The following is a 13,045-nucleotide window of genomic DNA, read 5'->3' on the forward strand; positions in this document are numbered from 1 at the left end:
AGCACCATGGGGCTTGTAGTGCCTGGGGCCCCCGGGCGCCTCTCCCCTGCCGGTGTCCCAGCCCTGCCCCGGCGCGGGCGGGCGACCCCCGCTCGCTCCTGGGGCTGAGGTCACGGGCAGCGGCCACGCCACTGGCAGCCCGGTTGGTGCTGAAATGGACTACAACTCCCAGCTTCCCTCTGGGTGCCCCCCCTCCCCCGCGTGCTTCCAAAGGGGCGGGGCTGGACGGGACCGGGCGGGAGGGGGGAGTGGAGAGGCGGCGCGGCAGGGCTGGGTACAAGAATGACGAGTCAATGCAGTGGGTTCCCTGCAGATATTTTCTGTCGCCTGCATGTAAGACCGTTGTTTTCTAGACTGTAGGCTGTATGGCATAGCAAGTTACTAAGTAAGGGATTTCACGGGTCTTCCTTCTGCCCCTCTGCCGGACTCCTTGGGAGGCCCCGCATCTTGGTACCCATTTAAAGCCCGCCTTTCCCCTCTCTTGATGTAGAGAATGTCACTAACATCCAGGGGTGCAGTAGTTGGGATTTCTTTAACTTGGGTAGTCAATTATTTTATGTCAACGTCCAAATTTCTTGGTCAAAGTATGGTCGAGGTCCATACTCCAGAGAACATCATAAAAAACGATGATAATTAATAAAAAGATTTTGGGGTCCATTCAAAAGTGTCTGGTGGTTCAGCTTTGGTCCACAGTCTGCCTCTTGACTACCCTGCTTTAACTGGTGGGACAGCTTTCAGCAGTGGTCTAAATATCAAGTTTGCAGGTCCTTATTCTAAGCTAAGTTCCATCAAGTTTACTGTCTGCATGTATGTTTTTGGACAAGACACTTTTAAAATTACTTGTTTCAGGTGCTGTGCACGAACTTAAGAAGTGGCACGGGTTCTTGTAAGAGCAGAGTTTTGCCTTGATGTGTTCATTAAAATTTTCTCTCTGTTATCATGTGCAGTATGCTGTCCCTTCATTTTCCACTCCAACAGCAGAATTGTCTGTGCATTGTGTGTGTTTCTAAAAAAGGATGACTCCAGAGCATCTGAGACATCAGATGTGCTGGAGTCCTTTCCAAATGAGACATTATATACAAATTTAAATAATGTTTAGTGGCAATGTACTTATTTAAATAAGCAGTGTAATTTAGTGATTACATCATCAGAGCAATTAGGAATAATGACTCAGTTCTGCTGCTGACTCATCATGAAGTTGTGTACATTAGGTTTCAGAGTAACAGCCGTGTTAGTCTGTATTCGCAAAAAGAAAAGGAGTACTTGTGGCATCTTAGAGACTAACCAATTTATTTGAGCATAAGCTTTCGTGAGCTACAGCTCACTTCATCGGATGCATACTGTGGAAAATACAGAAGATGTTTGTTTTTATACACACAAATCGTGGAAAAATGGGTGTTTATCACTACAAAAGGTTTTCTCTCCCCCCACCCCACTCTCCTGCTGGTAATAGCTTATGTAAAGTGATCACTCTCCTTACAATGTGTATGATAATCAAGGTGGGCCATTTCCAGCACAAATCCAGGTTTTCTCCCCACTCCCCCCCCCCCCCCACACACACAGTGGGTTTGTGTGTGTGTGGGGCGGGGGGTGGGGAGAAAATCAAGGTGGGCCATTTCCAGCACAAATCCAGGTTATCATTCACATTGTAAGGAGAGTGATCACTTTACATAAGCTATTACCAACAGGAGAGTGGGTTTGTTTGGGGGGGGTGGGGGGGGGGAGAAAACCTGGATTTGTGCTGGAAATGGCCCACCTTGCTTATCATACACATTGTAAGGAGGGTGATCACTTTACATAAGCTATTACCAGCAGGAGAGTGGGGTGGGGGGAGAGAAAACCTTTTGTAGTGACAAACACCCATTTTTCCACGATTTGTGTGTATAAAAACAAACATCTTCTGTATTTTCCACAGTATGCATCCGATGAAGTGAGCTGTAGCTCACGAAAGCTTATGCTCAAATAAATTGGTTAGTCTCTAAGGTGCCACAAGTACTCCTTTTCTTTTTGTGTACATTAGGGAAACTTTGCAAAAATGTCCCACTCTTTCTAATGGCAGTTCAGTTCCATTGCTGTTAGCAACATTGGAAAGCATAGTGTAGACAAGCTGCTGGGTTCAGGTGGTGTTTTAGGGTTTGTCAACACAATGGGTTTATTTCAGACTAACTGGCATTTTTTCAAATTAAAATGGACTGCATCCACACAACACAATTCTTCTGAATTAACTGGTTAGTTGGTGCAAACTGGATAATCCACTTTAATTCATTCCAAAATGAATTTCCATGTGGAATATTGTGTGTAGTTAATATGGAGTTTGTGTGGATGCATCAGTACTTCAGGTTAATTTTTCAGTCCTCCCACTGGTAGGACACTGCATTGTTTTACACCAGGACTGAACTGTCTGTTCACGGGTGTGCCCTCTGCTGTTCAGGGGTCATGATTACCAGATGTTACCTCCTTATTTAAATGCTGGCGTGCAGCCAGGAACGCTCTGTTTGTGATTACACGCTCCTGGAGCATTACACCAGTGCTATAGCAGACATGCCTTGTGTGTCTGTGGGGGGCCATGCAGAGGTCATGGATTTTCTTGTGATCTGGGGAAAGGAACTGGTGCAGTCCTCCTTTAATAGTAGCCACTGTACTAAGAAAATATTCAAGTATATAGCTAACCAAATGACCAACTGGGCTCACTCCTTGGACTTGGCTCAATGCTGCAATAAAGGGAAGAAGCTCTATCAGAATTATAAAAAAATACCAAGGTCAGAATGAGGACCTTTGGCAGTGCTCCAACCACCTGCCCCTACTTTGAGGACCTGGATAGGATTTTTACCATCTAGGCCACCATTGAAGCTCAATATGTGGTGGAGAACACCAAGGAGAATCTTGACTAGTACTCTGAAGTGGAGGATTCCCTGAAAGCTAGGATTTCTTTCCCATGCAAGACTTCAAACCAGACCTGGAGGAACAGACTTCTGATACCCAGGCAGACTCCAGACTGACAGTTCTGAGGAGGGGACCTCTGCCTGTAAGTACTAAGTGCTATATTACAATAAAAATGTATAGGTGATTTTAACATATTGTTGTTCCAAGTGCCAATGGAAGCCACCAGTCTGGGTGGATGAGAGCTCAGCTTCTCATCCCCACTTCCCTTTTAATCAGTATGGTAGCTATGCCAGGGAGTTCCAGCTCTGTAGGGATTATATCCCTGATATTTTCATTTCTCACAGCCATCTGCCACTTCATCTCCCTTGTGCTCCATCTCCCGGTCAACTGCCTTGGTCTCCCAGGCTTCCTGCCCTGGTTAACCTAGGGGTGCCATAGTAGTTTTTTTTTTAAAAAAACAACCAAATAAAAAAACACAGCATATAATGCAGGCATGTTTATTGAAATGTCAATTACAGAAAAATAATGCAGCATAAAAAATTCTTTGTTTCAGAGTTTGATCAATGCCCTGAGCTTTCAGCTGTTGTAGCATTTTATGAGGTATAAAATGGAAGACAATAAATGCATAGAGATGCATAGGCCCTTGGCTAGCTGTAATCAGACCATCAGCATTGTTAACAATTACAGCAGAACTGTATTTAGCAGTACACTTTGTGCATGTTGGCAGATGATTTTAAACAGAATTTAAGGCAAAGATAATACTGTATATTGGCAGAAACATTGAAAAGTAACACACCCTTCTCAGGATTACTTCTGTGGGTAGCCTACCTCTTCCAGTCCTGCAGCATTTCTGGGGGTGAATTAAATCACTGCATAGATTTCTGGTTTGCTCATCCCCTTTTTCAAAAAGCCTCGTATCTGCCTCTGTATTAAGGTTGCATTGTCCAATGTTAGGATTGCCTGCAGAAGTGGATGGGCAGACAAAGCTGGCCCCTGCAAACATTCTAGCCCCTGTCCTCCTCAGCCTGTGTAGAACTCCAAATCCTTCTGCCCACCCCTAGATTTCTTGCCTCTGCAAACCATCAGTTCAAACCCCTGAAACTCTGCTGCCCACCTTAGCCAATCACAAGCAAGGCTCCTGTGCAAAGGGAAATTCAAGTGAAACACTTATCTCCCAGACTGGGAAGAGACTTGAAATAGCATTCCAGAACTGAGGAGAAAGAAGCATTTTATAATTGTTGCCATGGAGACTTGAATCGCTTCAATAACTACTTGTTCTGTTTCTCAGCTCCACCTGCTTCTGCATCTGACACCCTATGGCCCCCAAGGACAGGACCATCGTCAACTGCAGAACACCTGATTAATCAGAAAAGGGAAAACCAAAGGCAAAATGTTTGGGGACTTTGTGACAGCATCCCAGAAGTGGGATAAGAAGACAGAGGAATAGTGGGAAATTCTTCTTTCAGAGAGACAGAAGGACAGAGGTTCTCCTTGCTGACAGAGAGGAAGGCAAAAAACATGCATAGAGAGGGAGAGATGCTGAGACAGCTCCTGGAGCACATGCAGAACCAGACTGTCTTGACTGAGAACATATTGGCACAATGTTCTGCTACAGCGCCACAATCCCAGCACACACATGTTCTGCAGCCCATGGAGAATAACGGGTACAGGGAGCAGCAGTACTCTTCCCAAAACTCAAGCCACGGGCATTTCCCTCTCCCCACCATACCACAGGAGTCTGGAAACAGTGCATTCTGGGAACCCTCCTTCACCCTTACAATGACAAATGATAGTTTCTTTGCACGCTGTCCACAACCCAAGGCAAAGCCACCATGCAGAAATCCTGCACCTACAGATGTTTGTGACAAGTGTAGCACAGAACTTTTTTCTAATGTGGTGCATATCTGCACCATAATGTTGCATAAAGTTTGCGATGTTTTGCATTGTCTTCACTGTTTTACGTTGTGGTTCATGTTGCAATGGCTAAAAATGCAGTTTTGTTCAGTTAATGTTTTTGCTTGCACTGCTTGATGTTCAGTAATGGTTATTTTTGACAAAAGTTCAATAAAGGTTCATAAAATACCACGTATACAGTACACGTATCAAAATACTCTTCCAAAAAAGTACCACAAAGCATTTAAAAAGCAAAATAAACATCTGTTTAATTAAATCCCTACACACACAGTAATGAAACCATGCCATAATTCAGCTCCTAGCCTCAAAGTAGGTGCATAGGGTGTCCCTGACCCTGTGGCCTTGACTATTTGCTGCAGTTTGCAGAGGGAGCCTATTAGCTATTCATAGTATCAGTCATGAAAGTGTCTGGACATCCACCTCCCACCCATCAGCGAGGCTCTCACAGATGTTGTGCAGACCATAGCAAGCGATTGTCACATAGGATATATATTGCTCAGCAGTCTTCAGCCTCAGCCTGAGATAGTGCCATCTCCCTCTCAGATCTCCAAACTCACAGTCCATTGTCATTCTTCAGTTACTCAGGGTATATAGTAGAACTGGTCCTTTTTCTTGTTCAAGTGTCCAGTAAAAAGCTTTATATATAAATCAGAAAAATAAGCGGAGTCTCCAAGAATGCTGGGGGGAATCAGAATACTATTAAGGTCCATCAAGATCTCGCAGCAACTTTTCCCTTAAATAAAATAAAGGTGAGTTTTGAAAGATTCTAGTGTCATGGACCTTTCCAGACCACCCCACTGGTGAGCCTGCCACAGTGATCAACTGCACCATGGAGATGTACCCATTCTTTTAATGAAGTCTGAGCTCTGGGGGGTGATGAAAATGGATATAATACCTCACATCGGTGTTGCAAGACTTAAGCAATCAATGTACCCTAGTGATGCCAGCTTCAGAAACCTTGTGTTTTTTTTCTGTCATGTCCCCTTCTATGTATTCTTCCGTGTTTCCTTTAAACCTCTTCTCAAAATTTATTTGCCAAGTCACCTCCTTTTCTTCTTCAAGTGATTGCTCATGTCAATTCCAAGTAGGTGTGTGCGTGCCGCCTGCACGATCGTTGGAAGGTTTTTCCACTAGTGGTACCTGTCGGGTCGACTGTGGAGCCCCCTGGAGTGATGCCCTTATGGTGGTGTATATAGGTTCCTGCTGACCTGCCGCCTCTTCAGTTCCTTACCACCGGTGACAGTCGTTGGAGCTACTTCATTCTCTTGCTTCGTGCAAGTGCTTCTCATAGTGAACATTTATATATATATATAGTTCTACTTAGTATATATATTCTTGTATATAGTTCTACTTAGTATAGTTTTTCTAGTGTTTTAGTTAGTTCATAGACTAAGTTTCTGTTGGGAGTTACTCCCTTGCTTTTCTCCCCCACTCCCTTCTGGGGACCAGGGCATGCCTCGGTCTCAAGGCTTCAAACCTTGTGGATCATGCCAGAAGCCTATGTCCAGGGGAGACCCTCATGAGTCCTGCTTAAAGTGCTTGGGGGAAGCCCACCAGGCCTACAAGTGCAAGATCTGCAGGAGCTTCCACCCAAGGACTAAGAAGAAGAGAGACTTTAGATTTCAGATTCCCGTTATGGAGTCAGCTCTCTGTCCCCAGCCAGCTCAGACTGCATCAGGGTCCAAGCCCAGCACTTAGGTGTGCAGCGTATTGGTCTCAGTGAGGGAGGCTGCAGAGCTGGCGAAGGACTTGGGGTCCAGAGGCCCACGGCATCGCCACTCTCCAGCACTAAAGTTGAGTTTGGCTACCTCTCGGCAACGATCTTAATCACCAGTGTCACGTAAGAAGCAGAGAAGAGCCGAAAGGGGGCGCTTGCTGACGGTCTGAGCAGTGGAGCGCGATGGTGCCCAAGGAGCGCGTCCCATGTCGGGACACTCAGCTCCTGCTCAGGAACAGCTGGTATCGTCGACTCCGGCAGCCCAGGCAGAACCATTGAGTCTGGTCCCATTGGACTCCCCGGGATGGGAAAGCCAAATGAAGGAGTTGGACATGCCGTTCACTCCTGACACATTCGAGGCCGCCAGGAACCTCATAGACATGGCAACCCAGCACTTCCCAGTGCAAACAGCACCAACAGCACTGGAACCGGCAGCACCAGCACGATGCAGGGGGGCGACACTTTCCAAGGGCAAACCGGCCATGCTGCGGCACCAGTTGCCCTCTCCTTGGCACCGATCGCTGGCACCATCCCGCACAGCACTGCCATGGAGTCTGAGGTCAGACTCGTCCTCAGAGTCAGAGCCGGAATCGTACGTCTTCAGACACAGGTGGCACCGATCTCGTCGCTCCAGGCAAAACGAGATGCAACATCTCCCGATGATGCCCTGGCCACCACATTGGCAGGTGCCCGCTCAGTGGCTATTCTGGACCCCATGGGCATATCATCAAGCCCAGGGACCAAGCTCCAGATCCCTTTTGATCACCTCGGACAGACGGCGCATATAGAGTGCGTCACAGAGGGAACCTTCAAAGGATTCGGAGCCCCGCTCCTGGGCTGGCATTGAGGCCAGTGCTGTAGCCATCACCGTATCCAGCACCGAACCTGGTACTGAGTTTGCGGCTGGCACTGCATCTGCCACTGCACAGGGAGCACCAGCATGGGAGGACCTCCGTGAGTTGGAGGGTCAAGAGGATCCCATGCCAATGAGAGCTTCTTCATCCTCCTCCCCGGATGAGGCAGTAGCAGGTTCGTCTGCCTCTTTACTGGTTTTGGACAATAGAACCCGTCAGGAGCTTCTCAGAAGAGTAGCCCAAAATCTGGGCCTGCAAGCAGAGGAGTTGTCAGAAGAAAGAGACCCTATGGTGGACATTCTGATGCCAGAAGGTCCTTCCAGGGTGGCCTTGCCATTCATCAAGACATCCACAATACTACCAAGACCCTCTGGCGAACTCCTGCTTCCATTCCTCCCATGGTTAAAGGGATGGAAAGGAAGTACTTTGTACCCTCCAAGGGTTATGAATACCTTTTCACCCACTCTCAGCCGGGCACGCTGGTCATGGATGCAGCCAATGCCAAGGAAAGGCAGGATCACCAGGGCCCCACACCAAAGTCTAAAGAGGCAAAGAAGCTGGATCTCTTTGGCTGTAAGGTCTATTCCACCGGGGGGCTCCAGCTTCAAATTGCCAATCAGCAGGCGTTTTTTAGCTGCTATAGTTTTAACTCTTGTAACTCCCTGTCCAAGTTTAAGGAGCTACTTCCATCTGAGTCTCGCTCCAACTTTGGGGCTACCCTAGAGGAAGGCAAGACCATTGCAAGGACTTCCTTGCAGGTTCCAATAGATTTGGTGGACTCGGCCAACTGCACAATGTCCTCGGCCATTGTTATGTGGGGCAGCTCGTGGCTGTAAGTCTCGGGTCTCCCTCTGGAGGTCCAACAGACTATACAGGACTTGCCCTTTGATGGCTTGGGTCTCTTCGCAGAACAGACAGACTTTAGGCTCCATAGTCTCGAGGACTCTAGAGCGACCTTAAAATCCTTGGCGCTTCAAGCCCTACAAAGGAAGCATTTTAAGCCTCGGCCCCCACTTTGCTTCTACCCCTCTCAGCTGAGGCAAGACTACAACAGGAGACTGGGTGGGAGTAATAGGAGAAGGCCTCTGCAATCCTCTGTCCAGGGCCAAGGCTTGGCAAGGCAGTTGCTGGCTCCCAAGAAAACCTTTTGAAGGTGCGGCCGGGGGCGACGTACCAGTCCATATCCTGGATCCTTCCCCTCCTTTTATGAACTGTCTATCCCATTTCTACCATGCTTGGGCTCAAATAACATCAGATCGATGGGTCTTGAGCATGGTAGAATTGGGATATTCTTTCCAGTATTGTACCCTCCTACCAACCTTCCCCATCCCTCTTCAGGGACCCTTCTCATGAGCAACTTCTAGTGCAGGAGGTGCAAATGCTCCTACAACTCAGGACGGTTGAAGAGGCACCTATCTAGTTCAGGATTCTATTCCCATTACTTCCTAATCCCCAAGGCCAAAGGAGGGCTCTGGCCTATTTTAGACCTGCAAAACCTCAACAGATTCATGAAGAAGCTGAAGTTTCGCATGGTCTCCATGGCTTTCATTATCCCCTCTCTGGATCTGGGGGACTGATACGCTGCCCTCGACTTGAAGGACACATACTTCCAAGTGTCCATAATCCCGTCCCACAGAGGGTTCCTTTGATTCGTGGTCAACAACGCCCATTATCATTTCACAGTCCTCCCCTTCGGCTTCTCGGTGGCTCCGCAGGTGTTCACCAAGTGCATGGCAGTTGTGGCAGCCTTCCTGCGGAAGCGACAGGTGCAAGTTTTTCCATACCTGGACAACTGGCTTATCAAGGGCCAATCTCGGGTCCAAGTGGAGGACCACGTGAACCCGGTGCGCATGACGTTCCTCAGGTTCGGTCTTATTCTAAGTGTGGCAAAGTGAACCATAACCCCTACACAAAGGGTAGGGCAGGCTTGTCTGAAATTGTTCAGGCATATGGCTGCCTGCACGTATGTGGTACTGCATGCCAGGCTGTGAATACGCCCCCTTCAGGCGTGGCTAGCCTGAGTTTACAGGCCAAACTGAGACCACATAGACAGACTGGTCACCCTTACTCCTCAGGTTCTCGAATCCCTCTGATGGTGGCTCGACCCACAAGTAGTATGTGAAGGAATACCCTTCTCCACACCTTAGCCGTCGCTGTCTCTAGTCGCAGATGCGTCGGCGATGGGATGGGGAGCGCACCTAGGTGAACTCAGGACTCAAGGCCTCTGGTCCCAGGCGGAACGTTCGCTGCACATCAACGTCCGGGAGCTGTGGGCAGTTTGCCTCACTTGACAGACATCTCAAATCCATCTACATGGCAGATGTGTATCTGTATTGACAGACAATATCCCAGCAATGTTTTATGTACACAGACAGGGTGGTGCTCACTCCTCTCTCCTGTGCCAGAAAATCCTCAAGCTGTCGGACTTCTGCATCACCCACTTGATACAACTGGTTGCCTCGTACCTTCTGGGTTCACAAAATGAACTGGCCGATTGCCTCAGCAGGTTGTTTCACAGCCACGAGTGATCCCTTCGCCCGGATGTCACCATCAACATCTTCCAAAGGTGGGCATCTCTCCAAATAGACCTGTTCATGACACAATACAATAGGAAGCGTCAACAGTTCTGCTCCTTCCTGAATCACAGCCTGGGCTCGCTCCCGGACGCCTTCATCCTGTCATGGAAAGGGCGCCTACTGTATGCTTTCCCACCCTTCCCGCTCATCCACAAGGTCCAGCGAGAGAAAGAGTAGTTAATCTTAATAGCACCAGCATGGCCACATTAGCACTGGTTCACCACACTGCTGGATCTGTCAGTGGATATGCCCATGACTTTGCCCCTGGTTCTGGACTCGATCATGCAGGACCACGGCTGCCTCTAGCACCCCAACCTAGAGTCTCTCCATCTCACAGCGTGGAAACTCCATGGCTGAACCCGCTAGAACTTACCTGCTCAGACTCAGTTAGGGAGGTTCTCCTAGGCAGCAGGAAACCTTCCACTCATGCCACTTATCTGGCAAAGTGGAAGAGATTTTCCATTTGGTCCCTCCAGAAAGGTACTCCTCCATTGTAGTCCTCGATTCCCTTTATCCTGGACTACTTCACCTGAAACAACAGGGGCTGGCAGTCTCGTCAATAAAGGTGCACCTGGTGGCAATTTTGGCTTTCCATCCCGGCTCAACGGGCCGCTCATTGTTCGCTAATCCTATGATTGTCTGTTTCCTCAAGGGGTTAGACAGACTGTCCCCCCAAGTAAAACAGCTGATGCCTCCATGGGATCTTAATCTGGTGCTCTCAAGGCTCATGGACCCTCCCTTTGAGCCCCTAGCAACATGCTCGCTGCTCTACCTTTCTTAGAAAGTGGCGTTCCTAGTTCCTCATCAGCGAGGAGGGTGTCTGAGCTCAAGGCTTTGACATCCGAACCCCCTTATACCGTGTTTTATAAGGACTAGGTAAATTGTGGCCGCACCCAGCTTTCCTCCCAAGGTAGTTTCGCAATTTCATGCAAATCAGGATGTCTTTCTGCCAGTGTTCTACCCTAATCCTCACGCCAATGACAGGGAATGTATGCTTCATTCCCTAGATGTCAGACGGGCATTAGCCTTTTACATCGAGCGAACAAAGCTGTTCAGAAAGTCGATGTAGCTCTTCATCGCTATTGCCAAAAGAATGAAGGGTCTCCCTGTTTCGTCCCAGAGAGTCTCTTCTTGGATCATGGCCTGAATCAGAACGTGCTATGACCAAGCAAAGATTCCAGCCCAAGCTTTGGCAGCACACTCTAGAAGAGTGTATGCTTCATCTGCAGCATTTCTGGCGCAAGTCTCCATTCAGGACATCTGCAGGGCAGCAACAAGGTATTCTGTCCACACTTTTATGTCTCATTATGCCATCACACAGCAGGCTAAAGATGATGCTGCATTTGGTAGAGCTGTGCTACAGTTTGCAACTTGGTGAACTCTGAACCCTCTTTTAGGGGACTGCTTGGGAGTCACCTACTTGGAATTGACATGAGCAATCACTCGAAGAAGAAAAAACGGTTACCTACCTTTCGTAACTGTTGCTCTTCGAGATGTGTTGCTCATGTCCATTCCAAGACCCACCCACCTCCCCTCTGTCAGAGAATCCGGCAAGAAAGAACTGAAGAGATGGTGGGTTGGCAGGAACCTATATACACTGCCATAAGGGCTCCACTCCAGGAGGCTCCACAGCCGACTCGATGGGTACCACTATGGGAAAAACCTTCTGATGACTGTGTACATGGCGCACACACACCTACTTGGAATGGACATGAGCAACACATCTCGAAGAACAACAGTTACGAAAGGTAGTTAACTGTTTTTTCCATATCACTGTTAAATCTCACTCTTGTCAAGTTGCTTACAAGAAGAAAGTTAATAATATAACTGACAAACAAGCAATCTTATTTAATGGCATCATCAAGTTGTGCAAATATCTTACCTGAGTAACCTCATGTTCTTATTATTGTAACCCCTGTCTGTCTATCTGAGGTATATATTTTGCCCCCATTACTGTAATAATATAAAGGTATTTAAGATGTTGCTCTGCTCAGCATTGCAAGACCTAAATGATGTAGACTGCTAAGTCTCCATGACTAAGTCACTTTTTGAAATAGGACATAACTGTCTAAGGCTATGTCTACACTACCCCCCAGATTGACACTCCAGGGATCGATGCACTGGGGTCGATTTAGCAGGTCTAGTGAAGACCCACCAAATCGACAGCAGATTGTTCTCCAGTCAACCCCAATACGCTACTCCGAACGATAAGAGTAAGGTAAGTCGACGGCAGAGTGTCTCCTGTTGACCCAGTGTAGTTTGGACCCTGTGGTAAGTTGACCTAAGCTACGTTGACTCCAGCTACGTTATTCACATAGCTGGAGTTGCGTAACTTAGGTCAGCTTACCGCAGTAGCGTAGACATAGCTTCAATCACTTTAAGCTTTGCAGTGATGAGCGGAGCATGCCTTAACTACTTTTTAAAAATCTGGGCATGAGCACCTCACAGTCTGTAATGTATTCATCCTCACAATACCCCTCTGAGGCAGCGAAGTACGATAGTGTATGAGACTAAGGCCTGGTCTACACTAATGAGATAAGTCTACGCTAAGTTACGCTAGTTAAGTTATGTAACTTAAAGTGACATAGTTTAGATTGACTTACAGAGGTGTCTACATGACACTCTCCCATCGATATAGCTTCTGTCTCTTGGGAAAGTGGAGTACTGAAGTCCATGGGAGAGCACTCTCCAATTGATTTATCGTGTCTTCACCAGACAGGCTAACTCAATGCCTGCTGCATCGATCACAGCAGCCAGATTTAGCCCGCACTGAAGACAAGCCCTAAATGATTTGCCCTAGGTCACATGGGAGGTCTGTGGCAGAGCAGGGAATTGAATCTCGTTTTTTGAAGTCTAGAGCTTGGTCTACACTGGGGGGGGATGGATCTAAGATACGCAACTTCAGCTACGAGAATAGCGTAGCTGAAGTCAACGTACTTAGATCTACTTACCGCGGCGTCTTCACGGTGGTGAGTTGACTGCTGCCGCTCCCCCCTTGACTCTGCTTGTGCCTCTCATGGTGGTGGAGTACAGGAGTCGACGGGAGAGTGCTCAGAGATCAATTTATCGGGAGATTGATTTATCACGTCTAGACTAGACGC

General features: G+C 47.8%; 1 protein-coding gene across 1 annotated transcript in view; it reads left to right on the plus strand.

The window, feature by feature from the left end:
* The window catches only part of ASB3 (ankyrin repeat and SOCS box containing 3), a 126,797-nt gene that overhangs the window by 40,570 nt on the left and 73,182 nt on the right, over positions 1-13,045 (plus strand).

Source organism: Natator depressus, chromosome 3 (genome assembly GCF_965152275.1).
Source record: "Natator depressus isolate rNatDep1 chromosome 3, rNatDep2.hap1, whole genome shotgun sequence".
Classification (NCBI taxonomy): domain Eukaryota; kingdom Metazoa; phylum Chordata; order Testudines; family Cheloniidae; genus Natator; species Natator depressus.